Source organism: Macrobrachium nipponense, chromosome 45 (assembly GCF_015104395.2).
Source record: "Macrobrachium nipponense isolate FS-2020 chromosome 45, ASM1510439v2, whole genome shotgun sequence".
NCBI classification, from domain to species: Eukaryota; Metazoa; Arthropoda; class Malacostraca; order Decapoda; family Palaemonidae; genus Macrobrachium; species Macrobrachium nipponense.
The window spans coordinates 27,518,597-27,531,096 of record NC_061105.1 but is presented as its reverse complement, the minus strand read 5'-3'; the positions used below and the strand labels follow the sequence as shown (position 1 = coordinate 27,531,096).

The following is a 12,500-nucleotide window of genomic DNA, read 5'->3' as shown; positions in this document are numbered from 1 at the left end:
GTCGATTATCCTCGTCACACACACAAATTATTATAGATTCACGTTATTATTATTACTGTGATTATTATGAGTCGAGGGAAAATCAACTTTGATTTGCGTGCAGGAAACTCACACGGTGCTTGAGTTAGAGAGAAGAGATAGGGATGCTTTTGTGCGAAACAGCGAGAAAATGGAACTAAAGCAAAACCATAAATTGATTGAAAATAAATAAAAACTTAAATAGTGTATATTATGCTATACGCGATTCTGATAAAATATTAAGTACGCCTGCTGGATACTGGCAGATAGATTGATAAATATATGTACCATATAACCTTTATATGTATACGCGTGTGTTTCTGTGTAATGTGTAATGTATTCTCTCTCTCTCTCTCTCTCTGTCGAGATCCTTGTCACCGCCCGCGGGTGTCTCGTGTTATTTCTGAATGCATGTTAGAAGTGTTTGGCCGAAGAAGGGTTTGGAGATACGGTCATGGAATTACCGGAGAGGGGAGGGTTTTGGTGCGGGGAGGGGGGGATGGCGGCTGCCTGATGAGGGGGAAAGGGAGGTGGTGAGGGGTGAAGAGTTGTGCCAGAAAACGCAGTGTTGTACACGTTCTCAGTTATACGAAGCCGGTCTCCGTTACATGGCTAATTAGGCAAGTTTCCCCGAATTTGCCTCGACTTCGTTGATCTGGAAGTTTGGAAAGAGGCGATGGTGGGGGTCGGGGGTGGGGGTGGAAAGGAGGCTGGGGGAGGGGGAGAGAAGAAACTGCCAGAACGGGGAGGAGGAGGAGGAGGAGGAAGACGAAAAGTTGGAGATGGTTGGTGAGGTGAGATAGAAAGAGAGTGAAGAAAGATTGGGGCAGGGGGATGGGAGGGTTGGCTGGGGAGGAGGAGGAGGAGGAGGAAGAAGAAGGAGAAGAAAACTTGCAGATGGTGGGTTGAGGAGAGAGAGAGAGAGAGTGAGAGTAGAAGAAGATTGTGAAGGTAGAGGAAAAAAAATTAGAGAGAGAAAGCTAAGAAGTGGATGATAGTTTGAATTGGATAGTAAAGTTGAGAAGGGCAAGAAAACAAGAGAGAGAGAGAGAGAGAGAGAAGAGAGAGGAAGAAGTTACGGAAGAGAAGTGCTACAGAAGAGGAAGTGAAATGGAGAGAAAAGTGGGACAAGACAATTCATGCGGGAGGATGAATTGAGGAAAGTACGTATTGGTAGAAGATTTGGAGGGGTTGAGAGTGGTAGGTGTGGAAAAGGTAAAAGGGACAGTTGTTGTTCCCTTCCTCCATAACCCTCATCTTACCTTACCTCTCTCTCTCTCTCTCTCTCTCTCCCCCCCCCCCCCCCCTTTCCTACATTCCTAACCTAACTTCTCCCTCACCTCGTTCAATCCTCCTTTGTTCCCCTCTGCTTTGATAAGGAAAATGTGGAAGGAGTATTGAAGGTAAATAAAAAAGGAAAAAGAAGTTAAAAAAGGTTCAAAGGGACTGGTTAAAATGGTCGGAGATCGAGGCCGAAATGTTGGGGAAAGGTGTTGATATCATTAAAAATAAGTTCAGAAATAAGTCAGAAAATATGTCAGAGTTGGGGGGTATATAGGGAATAAAAAAAATGAAAATAAAGGCAAAGATAGAGTTGCTAGGATGAAAGGAAGGTATGCTAAAAAGGGTTACGATAAAAATGCATCTGGAGGTTGAAATTATACTAATAAAATTGTAAGAGGTGACGCGAAGTGATGGGTAATTGTGACGGTGAAATATGATGGGTCATTAGAAAGAAGAATTATGTTTTGGGATGAATATATTAAGGGGAAGAAGTGACAGCTTACTCTTATCAGCGAAGATTAGGCTTAAAAGGAGTGAACTTTAATCTTAATGGAACAAGTTAGGAATATGACTTGATAGACTGCGTGGACTTGATATAACAAATGATTGTTGAGATACAATAGATTTAATATTTAGCAGAGAAAATTTTTTGATGTGAATGATTATCAGGATATTTGTAAAAGCATAAAATTGGAAACGTGATTAATTGGCTGTTTTCAGATGGGAATCATTGTTCACATAGCCCATATGGGAATTTTTTTTTTTTTTATATTGGAGAGATGAATTAGAATCCAAAATTATCTGGAGTAGGGTGAACTAGAATTAGATGGATCTTGGAAAATCTGAAATCACATTGATTTTGAAAGCTATAGAACTTGGATCTGGAACTGAATTGGTCTTTGAAATATCTAAAATTGATTTTGACATTCTTTAAAATAACTATTTTTTGACGGGAAAATAGTTTTGAATAATTATCATGGATCTTTAAAGGTGCAGAATACTGTTGCTTTGGGAAGGAAAGTATCACATCAGGACCAGTTGATCTTGAAAGAGACAACCGATGATAAAAAGTGAAAAGAATAAAGGAGAAATACGGGATAGGTTCAGAATCAGTAACATTATTCGCCCAGTCCTCGTTTCCAGGAGAGGATTTACACGAACGCAAGAATCGAAAGGGTAAGTTTCAACAAACACACACACACAGACATACAGAGAGAGAGAGAGAGAGAGAGAGAGAGAGAGAGAGAGAGAGAGAGAGTTGCCACAACTGATATGACGACTGAATAACATGAGAAAATCTGATGAAAGAAACTACAGTATGCCAGATTGTACTTCATTTATTTTTGTTCCAGTCTCACGGAAAGTACATGAAACGAGGAAAAGAAAGGATGTAAAATTGGATTCAATTAAAGGATATCGAGAGATATGTGGAATAGATAATGCTGTTAGACGGAGTGGGAAAACAGTACACTCTATTAATATATATATATATATATATATATATATATATATGTGTGTGTGTGTGTGTGTGTGTATATATATAAGTATATATATATCTATATATATATATATATATATATTATACTATATATATATATATATATATATAGTATAGAGAGAAAAGAGAGAGAGAGAGAGAGAGAGAGAGAGCCGATTGAACTGGCTCCTTTATTGTAGAAGACAGAGACTAACAGAGCTGTTTTTTTTTTTTTTTTTTTTTGTAAATATTACTGTCATCTGTATCACCGAAAACGAGCGGGAAAATATCCTGTTTTCATACAGCCGAGAATTTCACAAGCTAAATATGCCTTATACGCCTTTTATGACCGAAAGCGAGAGACTGAACGTTTGCTTCTTGTAATACCTGCTAGTTTTATGAGGTTAGTTTTATTTGCTCTTAATGCTAGGGGGAGAGAGAGAAGAGAGTTTGTTTCTTATTGTAATGGGGATTTTATAGATGAATTTGACTTTACCCTCTTTATGCAAAGTGTGGAGAGAGAGAGAGAGATGAGAGAGAGAGAGAGACGAGAGAGAGAGAGAGAGAGAGAGAGAAGGGAATGAACCGGACCTTGAAAGGGAGTGGGGTAAATGGATTAATAAGGGTATTAGTCATGGCAATTGGATAAATGGAATGATCGTGGAGAGGGACGGACGGAAAGATATGACAAGGACGACAGAACAACGTTTGGGCTAATCCCCGGATGAGAACACGAGAGAGCGCCAGTTAGAAAGCAAGCAGATCATCCAATCCCCCCCCATCCCCCCCCCCCCCCCTCCCCTCCCCCATTCCCTCCCTCAACTATCGTACAAACGCCAGAGGAGTCGTCATACGTCAATGGATTTTCTTATTGAATTTTCGTAACATTTTTGTACAGTTCCTCGAGAGTTATTGCTTCTTTATTCGATTGTCTTCTTTTTTTTATTATTTTTATATTATTCACTTTCCGTCACGTGTTCTCCCAGTTTTTTTTCCATTGTTTGTCTCCTCAAAAAGTAATTAATTAATTTCGATGAAATTTTTGTGGATGGTTGGATTTGGACCAAGAGAGAGTTGATTGGCTCTTGAGATGGAAAACTGGATCCGGATGCAGTTCCTGTTTGTGTGTGTGTGTGTGTGTGTGTGTGTGTGTGTGTGTTTTTATTTGCTTGGGATGGGGGTGTGTATACCTTCTCAGAATGCCTCCCTGTATATCTTTTTTTCCGCATAAATAATGTTAAGATCTATTGCAGTTAAAGATAAATGGTTTTTTGGTGACATTTCTGTGATTTATCCCCCCCCCCGTGTTGTTTGGGTTGGGGGGGGGAACTCTGTGATCGATTTTATTTATTCAGCATCATACTTACTGATAAGAAAACTTGTTTTCTAGGAAATACTTTCACCTTCCTGAAGTCTTATTACTTCCTTCTTTTCCGAGACGCTTACTCTAGTTTAGCTGGGCAGATATAAATAATATTTTTTTTCGTGGGATCTATTAGCATCTCTTGGTGTGAAATTGGCATTGCTGTGAATGAACGGGTGTATGTCATATTTTGACATATTTTAGTTTATGAATGTGCACGTATGTAGTTTCTGAAAGTCTTTTTGCGTATATGCTGGTAATGAAGATCGTCAATTATTCATGATATTCATGATTTCAGTGTATATATATATATCTGTGTATATATATGTATATATATATATGTATATCTATATAAGTTATGTATATATAGATCTATATATATATATATATATATATATATATATATTTTTATATATACATACAATGGCCAAAAGACGTGGTATCATTGTAGACATTCTTATTTCGAAAATCTTACAGAATCACAGTCGAGCTTTCGTGAGGAAAATATATTAATATTATATATATATATATATATATATATTATATATATATATACATATATATACATATATATATATATATATATATATATATATATATATAATATATATATACACACATTGTTTTAGTGTGTGTATGAGTATACTAGAAAGCTCTCCCCGTAAAGACTTGCTTGGAAAAAGGTGTATGATAAGATATCTGTACAGATTGGATGGCGTTGGAATTTCTGTCCAGTGGCTTAATTTGTCAGTGAACATTTCTTGTCAGGCGCCCCCCTTATTAGGAGAAAAACTATATATGTATTTCTTGTCTGCCCCCCCACTGTCAGGAGAGAATATATATAAAATAAATTATATATATATATATATATATTATATATATATATATATATATATACATATATATATATATATATATATATATATATATATATATATATATATATACACGTATATATATAAAGGAAAGAATAAACAGACCGAAGAAGCAGAACAAGAAGAAGAAAGGACTCTCAATGTCATGAATAAATGAAAGTAATCAGTTCAGGCTAAATATAGTCCAATCAAACCATAACTGAGGTAAACAGACATAATAACTATGAAAAATAGCGAAATACCGAATGAATGCGCAAATAATAATGTTAAATATTTTTGAATGTTCCTTCAAGGAAGGGCAGTGGAACAGAGGCTGTTTCATCGTCCAATATTTTCAAGTGTTGATACGTACTAAAAGAAAAAATATCAGCCCCATTTTTATTTTTGTTAGGAATACATAACAAAATAAATGAATATAGAGTTGTAATGATTTAAAAGGTTTTTGTTAATGAAAAAACTAACTGTAGTTGTGTATATGAAGCTATGCTCTGAATGCATGTAATACGTTTTATGTAAGAATTGTATAACCGTAGGGTTAGAAAAAATGCCAAACTTAAGCGATCTATATTTATAAGAGGCTTTGATACTCTTTTATCATTATCGTCTTTATAAATATATCCCCTCGTAAGATACTTCTTACAATTCTTCCTCCTGCTACTATCAACTGTTTCTCACCCCTTCTCATCACATGTCCAGACCATGTTAACTTTTTTCCCAACCTGGTCTGGACATCAGATCACGATTCCGCTTCCTTATTCGTGATGTGATCCTCCTACTGGTCACCTACCGTGCTCCCTAACGTCATGTTGTCATACCTATATAAAGTTCATTCCTTTGTCCCTGGCAGTTCCCTTATTTTTACTAAATAGAGAGGTGGAGGCCTTATATACCCATTGTAAGTCTTTACTGTCTCTACTGGTCCAGTTTCACCGGCCTTGGCCTTGAAAGACCTTGGACCTTGCACCAGTCAGTTATTAATTACTAAATCTCTTCGCCACTCAGCGTTTTACATGAGTTAGTTGAAGTATGTTTCTTTTCCTTAACAATGTATTGCTCACCATACTTCCTTCCTAAGTCATTCGTTGGCTATTGAATGAATAACAGTTCACATGCGATAAATCCTAAGTTATTTACCCAAATAAAAAACGTAAATGACAATGGCTTGGAATTCTCCACCTGTCTGAACTTCCCAGGCACTAAGGTCAAAGTTCGTCCGTCTGGCAATCACAGTGAAAGAAGAGAAGTGGACAGAGAAATGTCAGCAAGAAGCAGAAGATTCATTTTGAGAAATTGTTTATGGTGTATTGACGTTTTTGTTATGCAATTTGCGAACGACTCTTGTCCTTTTACAATATCTTTAATCTGTACGGTTTTACTAATGTTGTTCTTGTATTAATCTGTTTATTTACTCATTTCTTGAGTTCTCAATCCCATTAGGGGGCCATTGCCGTCAGCTTACCACACGTGGTGCACTGTAGACATGACTGAAGGGTGTTTGCAGTATCCCTTTTTAACTTTTATATTACCTCCATTCCCGATTCTTTCTTTTTCTTTAGTCTTGCTGTCCTGTCTCTATTACTTGTAAGTACAACTATTGGGTTCCCCCTGCTCCACTCTTAGACCCTTGTACGTCATCTCCTTTATTTTCCGGCTTTTTATTTTGCTGTCCAACCGCTCCAACTCTCTCTTTTCACTGGCTAGCGCTGCATGGCCAAAAGTGTCCCAGTGCTTGGCTTGGCAGTATAAATTTCACAAATCAGTCGCTTTATTTCTCATTGTCATGAAGCTGTCATAATGATTTTAAATAGGGTGTAGGTATCATTTAGTCACGTTGAAAGGTCTGACGTCTTTTGGTATTGCCAGCTAAATTATAAGCATTGTTTTTTACGGCTATTGTTAGCTCGTCTTGGTACTCGAGCCTGAAGAATATGTAACTTGTGTACGGTGAACATAAACTTATTTTCCTATGAGAGAGAGAGAGAGAGAGAGAGAGAGAGAGAGAGAGAGAGAGAGAGCTCTACCATACAGTTACATGAAAACATCTAAATAGGATGTTATTTGGTTTCCTTTTATATAACAAGGCTGACATATTCTCTCTCTCTCTCTCTCTCTCTCTCTCTCTCTCTCTCTCTCTCGGACATCGGAAAAAAGCACACCTCCTCAAGTTGCAGCACTCCGGAATGTAAATGCTAAAGTATAAGTTGCAACGACCGGAATAATACTCATGTTATTGATTTCTCGTTACAAAAATAGTGCAGAACACCTCCGCTCCCACTGCGTGCCAATCTTTCTCCGGCGAAAATGGTTTAATAGGACGTTTTAGCAGTGTCAGGTTGTCAACTTTTAGTAAGTTTTACATTTTTTATTATCGAGTGTGTCTGTTATGCATTTCAGTTTTTTTTCTTTTTTTTTGAGCGCAGAGTGCCTTGTTAATTGTTGAATGAAGTGTGGATGTTTATGATGCCGTTTTAATTTGTTTGTGTTTTTTGCTTTTGTGCCTTTTTTATGTAAGTTTTTATAGTCTAGCATATTTGGCAGATTTTCGTTTATCAGGGATATGGAGAGGACAGTAGTGCATTATTCAGTTTCGTTTTTATATAGTTCTGAAGTACTTTTTATCTTTTTATGAAGTAGAAGGTTGTAGTTCATCGAAGGTGTGTGTTCATTTTCAACGCATCTTTTTCTGGGTCTTTTTTCTTCTAGATGGTGTACAGTTTCCCTTTAAAAAAAAGATGTACCGATATTTTTGCCGCATATTTTCTATCCTTGTTAGTTTCATGTTTATGACCTTGTGTATAGTTTATTTCTTTTTGGATTTATTTGTATGACTGTAAGTGTTATGATGCTGCTAGGGCATTAATTACAAGTGATTGTTCTTTTTGTTGGTGTATAACCATATATATATATAGTATATGTATATATATATATATATATCTATATATATATATATATATATATCATATATATATATATATATATATATATATATATATATATATATATATATATATATATATATATATATAAGAGCTCGCACAGGAATAGGTTTTCAAGGTCTGATCACAGTTCCCGGTTATTGTGATCTGGGCTTGAAATAAAGACGAAAGCTCAGGATCTACGATCTTTCTCTCACCGTTCTTGCGAGAGCTTTTTATATATATCATTGCTTTATTTTCACGAATGACCAACAAACTTTGGAATATATTTTTCCTTTATTCATTGCATCTGACTATATTTCCACGAGTATTTCTGCCTATATAAATTTTCTTCTAGTCATTTAATCATTTCTAAATTCTCTCTTTCGATCTTCTCTCCTCTATGTCGTCAAGTTCATGGATATTTAATCATTCGTTTATTTTGGTAATTACGCAATTTTTACTACTTCATTCATAAAATGTTACGTCTTCTCTCGTTCTCCTCGCCTTTCATTTTTCCCGCACAATTATGCAGATTCTAATATAACATTTTATATTACTTGGGAATAACGTAACTGTATTAGTTTTATGTCATTTTAAGTAAATGCTTTGTAATGATTGATACTTATATGGTAAATTTAGGTTTCCTAATAATTGAAGCAATAAAACTAGAATTCTTTCAAAAGTGGACTTAAGTTAAATTTATTTGAACGTTTGATGCCTTTTTGTGTGTGTGTGTGTGCGTGTGTGTGTGCTTTTTGTAAGCATCAACAAGCCCTTTGCAAAAACAACGTATCTGTTCTTCCCCCTGCAATTCGTTGAACGATATTCCAATAAAAATTGAGATAGAGATTATCATTGAGATTATCATTACTGTTATTATACATAATTTAACCTAATGCTTTTAAACATATTTGCTCTGACGTCATTAATGTTTTAGAGGATATTTCGTTTCTTTCAACTAAAACCCCTGGGCAAGTTTGCAGTTGACATCATTAACATCAATGCAGCCATTACATCGGAAATTATGGTTTTTTCCGTTACATTGAAATCCTTTTGAGGATAAAATTGATGCACTAATTTTTCATTATTGTTGATCGCTATATGGCATTAATATATCAATATAGCCCGGATACATTTGGAACTGGCAAACCAGGGCTGAAAGTTGTCCTATAGAATTGAATGATGTATTCGATTTCTTCTATATTCTTGATGCATCCTTGAGTGACCATTGATGAAAGCCAGACGCCTTTGACATAAAGGCTCCCGTGGCCAGTATAGGAACATTTAGATGAGCCTAGTAGCATCGGACTGGCAGGCCCAGTTCCGTAATTCAGACTTAGAAACAGGCAGAATATATTAGGGGCCCGAGGTTAGAGACAGCTGTTTATTATTCTCTCTCTCTCTCTCTCTCTCTCTCTCTCTCTCTCTCTCTCTCTCTCTCTCTCGTCGTTAGGTATGTGGAATGAAGGTTTCATGGACCAAGCTTAGGTAGAGTAGGTAACATCCTTAAAGTCGGGACTTAACGTCTCGACCCTCTTTCATATTACCATAATTATTAACATTACGGGTTCACTAATATAGGAAAGATAATGAATTTGAGAAGAAATCTGAAATCATTTTGTCCTAAGATGGCGAATGACCTTTAAGTTATAATTGTGAATCATTGAAGTTAATGACGGGGAATTGATGTTGATGATTAATGATTTTGATGAATGCTGAATGCTGAAGATTGTTAGTAATTCTGTTAATTTTTATTTTGAATTAGGGTGGGATTTGGATTGGGCAGGGATGATCTTGGTTGATCAGCGGCGGTTTCAGTTCCTGATTGCAAAAGTATGGCTATCAGCTATTCAAATGGACGATAAATTATTTTGGTATCTGATAAGTAATGAATTTTCCAGTTGTCACTGAAAGACAGGTTATCTGGATTTTGAGATTTTATTGAATGACTGGTGATTTGTTAGGCCATCAATATTATTATCAGGCCACATAATTTATGGGTTTGTTGATGAATAACTTCATTTCAGGGGAAAAAATAGTCGAAATTATTATTCTTCTTCCTCTGCTTCTTTTAGTTTGTCTTTGGTTTTATTTCCACTGTTTCTGGTCCTCTCATTCATCGTAAGAGTTTGTGATAAGTGAAAATAGAATGTACATCACAAGCACATGTAAATGCGCCATCTCGGCAAAAATTATCCACACAAAATTTAGTGTTAATATAAGTAAATGTGAAATGAAGTAAAGGGCATATTAGAGCTGAAACCTTAGCTGTGTAGAACTAAATTTAAAACTTAAGGGTTTCTTTCTTCTGACGAAAAATCGCAAAGGTCATACATATTCATCAAAAGAAATTGGCTTTTATGCCCTCTTTGTATTATTTATCGCTACGACTCTCTCTCTCTCTCTCTCTCTCTCTCTCTCTCTCTCTCTCTCTCTCTCTCTCTCAATTGTCACTGTCCCCAGTGTTATTGTTCTCTTAAATCATTCGTCGGGCAATACAGTGGAGCTTTCGGAAAAGTGGATTGATTTGCAAATGTTTGAGGTATGAACAAACTCCTCCTCGATGAGTTCGGGATGAAGGGAGAGGAAATTTTTAGGAAAATGTTGATGCTTTTGTTCCTCACTGGAGATATTATTTTCTACTTCAGCGAATTATTCTTCGGGCAGCACATCTGGAGTTGTGTGCACCTTGATTGGTTCGTTAATTTTCCGTGAACATCGAAGTGAAATTAGTCCAGTTATTGGCAGGAAGAAGGAAGGAAATGTTCTGAAATAATGTTTTGCATTTTGATCTTTGTAGGAAATACTCCAGCTTCTAGAATTAATTATTTTCAGTCGATACTTGTTTGCTTTGTACGCTTTCTTTGTAAACGTAAGTGAAAATGAAGTTGCGCTGTAGATGATATGCTATCATTAACGGGTGTTTCTTTTTCATCAAATCCCACACTCAGAAGTAGAACTGAGTTAGTGTCTTTCACATGAGTGCGATTATTGTTTGTAAGTGATGATGGTTCTAATTGGTTTTGCTGTATTTAATAGCAATGGAATACTGACAATCTCTCCCATAGAGTTACTTTTGAACCCTTTTCTTGCTTCCGCTTTCAAAGATGAATTAACTTCCATTCTCTTAAGACACGGGCTAGGGGCTTCACTCGAAGAGTGAAGTACCTGGCTATTTTCTTCCCTTCGTTATTTATAGTTCTCTTCGAGCCTGGCTTATATAAATCGTATTTTAACATGAACACTTTTTTCACTGTAGAATTTTAAATCTTGTGTGTCATACATTTTTTAGAGAGAAAGTTCAAGTTTTTCCTTATATTTATCTTTATATTTTTAATTTCTAAGGGAAGAGGTGTAATGGAAGTGTAGAAAAAATTTGGAGTGAAATTGGAGTGTTTGTTGGAGCAAGATAGGTAGGAACCAACTCTCCTTTAAGGAAAAGAGGTGCAGATATTAAGTGCAAGTGAAAATAATGGTTGAAGATACTTGTATGACGTGTTTTTGTGGTATATGTGTCTTTAAAAAATAGAAATAATGTGAAATGCGGAGATTTGTAAAAGTGACAAAAATAAAAAAGAAAATACCACAGGTGGAAGAATGGATCAGTAGTTTGAGATGATTCTTTCTTATGGAGGGAATGGAGGACAATAGGTTAGTGAAAAGTGTTTGTAAATCCCCTTCTCTCCAGAAGGAGATCTACAAAGCTGTACCTTTGTGTTGTTTTTTCATCTCAGATGACACCTGGCTAAAAAAAGCGTCCCAATATATATTGTATATGCTTTCCTTTTTTTTAATCTTAGTTTGCCCGTCTCGGGTGAGTCATTCTCGTTAAATAGGGCTCGTTTGAAATTAATCTCATTGATGATACATTAAGAGCTTTGGGCAGTGGATCTTCGGAATTGTAGCCTTCTTCCTATCCATGCTAATAGTTGTGCAACGGTATAAGAACTTATAGCTCCCTAAAGAACCCGTGACAATTATCCACATTTTTTATAAATGAAAACAGTCACATATTAAATTAATCAAATTGCTCAATACTGGCTAGCAGTTGAAAATGGTCATTGCGCAAATGAGGGTAATTTACTGTGAAGTTTCTGGAAGTATTTTGACTCATTTCATATCATAATTAGCCCAATTAATTATAACACATTAGTCATGATTATTTGTGGCAATATACTATATTTCGTCCCGTTTCTTTGCAGGAGTGCTTCGACTCGTTAGGTGCCACGTAAGTACAACGAAATGGTTTATTGTTTTAATGGTATTCCAGCCTCTTTTGAAGTGGTCGGGATCAGCTGGGCCGAGATCTAACATGTCACGGAAATACATTGTATATTTATGCATCGAGTGTTGCGATGAATTCCACATTCTTAATCTTATATGTATGTATGTATACATATGTGCGTGTGTGTGTATGTGTATGTATATGTATGTGTTTACTATATATATATATATATATATATAGAGAGAGAGAGAGAGAGAGAGAGAGAGAGAGTTAGATATACACAAATTTTACTCGTTTTATTACATATAGATATACACATACTATATGTAGTATATATATA

The 12,500-nt window shown here is 35.8% G+C and overlaps 1 long non-coding RNA gene across 1 annotated transcript in view; it reads left to right on the top strand.

The window, feature by feature from the left end:
• LOC135214123 (uncharacterized) overlaps positions 1-12,500 on the top strand; it is a 253,713-nt gene that overhangs the window by 175,129 nt on the left and 66,084 nt on the right. Inside the window, exon 4 of the long non-coding RNA XR_010314275.1 lies at positions 12,138-12,163. This is a non-coding gene — a long non-coding RNA (uncharacterized LOC135214123). The remainder of the gene's footprint in view (positions 1-12,137; positions 12,164-12,500) is intronic.